A 1,909-nucleotide genomic window follows, 5' to 3' on the forward strand; every position below is an offset into this window, starting at 1 on the left:
TTGCCTTATTTGTGAAATATAGAGACATTATGGTTTAGTCTCATCATAATATGTTTTAAAGATATGTTTGATATGGTTTCGATATACTTCTATAACAAGCATATACATCGTGAAGGATGTTAAGGCTATGGGAGACATTATTTACTAGTCTCATTATGTGATGCATCAAGACATTATTTTAGTTTAGTCTCAATGAGCTTCTTTGAAGTTAGAACATCTTGGGTAAATGCTTGGACTATTTACAAAACAGGCATGTTGATCACATTTTGCTATACTTGTTTTGACTATACTCCCATGTTGCATGGATGGTCACAAGATTGCTTATGTTTTGACAATGTATAGTTAATGCCTTTATTTTTTATTTTTTTTAAAGTATCTATACTTGCCTTGTTGGGCGTGCATGATTTCATCATGGACCTTCACAATATTATGCGTATTTTGACATATATAACGTTAGCACCTTATTAGATATTGTAACGCCCCAACCTAGATCTACTAGGAAGCACTGCGTCTCTCCTCCTCCACCTGGATCAAACAATAGGGGGCGGGCCTTATCGGACTAATAACTGGCCCCACAGACAAATATGTGTCATTTTCACTGTGTTTTTGTCCCCACTCACACACTTCTTGAGAAAACTTCCTAGAAGATTATGCATCCCAAAATTACTCTAAGCGAAGCACACTTAACCGTGGAGTTCTTATGGAAAGACTCCTGAAAAGAAAGGTGCACCTTGTTGATATGGGTAGTAACATCAATTCTTTTTAAGCCTTTGTTTCGCGGGGTATAACATTCTCCCCCACTTACACAACGCAACATCCTCATTGTGAACCCACATTTCCAAACCCGGGCGATGTGAATTTTATCACACTTCCAGTTGGGTAATTGCTCTAATACCATTTTGTAACACCCCAACCTGGGTCTGTAAGGGAGCACTGCGTCTCTCCTCCTCCACCTAGACCAAACAATAGGGAGCGGACCTTATCAGACTAATGACTGGTCCCACAGACTAACACGTGTCCTTTTCAATGTGTTTTTGTTCTCACTTACACACTTCCTAAGAAAATTTCCTAAAAGGTCACCCATCCCTAAATTACTCAAAGCCAAGCATGCTTAATCGTAGAGTTCTTATGGAAAGGCTCTCGAAAAGAAATGTATACCTCGTTGATATGGGTAGTAACATCAATCCTTTTTAAACCTTTCTTTCACGGGGTATCACATATATGATTCTCTGCACTTTTGGGTATACATAATCTCATTATGGATCGTTATATTGGATGGTGTTTGCTCTAGCCATATGTTGTGTATTTTAATCCAGAGAACTTTATTTTGTTTTACCTTTATAAAACTTAACAATGTCATCCAAGTGGGAGTTTACTAGAATTCTTTATGGACTTATAAAGCTTTTTCTTTCTATTAAAAAACCTAGATTAAAATTGAATATTGGACATTAAGGGGGCACAAATTAAAAGGCTTTATGGTAAGTGATCACAATATTATTGTTATGGTTCTTAAACACCAATCTATAGTACAATATTGTGATTGGGCCTTGTTTGCACAAGGAGCTTGTGATGGGTAGGGCTTTCCCAGTGCCAATATATAAACAACGAGGAGAGATCTTGCCTTCACCCTTAGTTACATACCCCATCAAAGTCACACATCAAGGAAGGGAAGAAAACAATTGTATCTCTTTGGAACTTTGTAGATTATTAAAACTCCATAATGGAATCCAAAGTGTAAGGTACATAGTTATGAAATTCAAAACTCATTCATCTCTTTTTTGTAAATATTATATCCCTCATTAGACACAATCCTTTTTTTTTAAATTTTAAAACTATTAATTAAGCAAAGATTATTATTTTTTAATTTTAATTTCTATTTCATAGTTTGTTAATTTTTCAGTCTGATACC

This window comes from Malania oleifera, chromosome 4 (genome assembly GCF_029873635.1).
Source record: "Malania oleifera isolate guangnan ecotype guangnan chromosome 4, ASM2987363v1, whole genome shotgun sequence".
NCBI classification, from domain to species: domain Eukaryota; kingdom Viridiplantae; phylum Streptophyta; class Magnoliopsida; order Santalales; family Ximeniaceae; genus Malania; species Malania oleifera.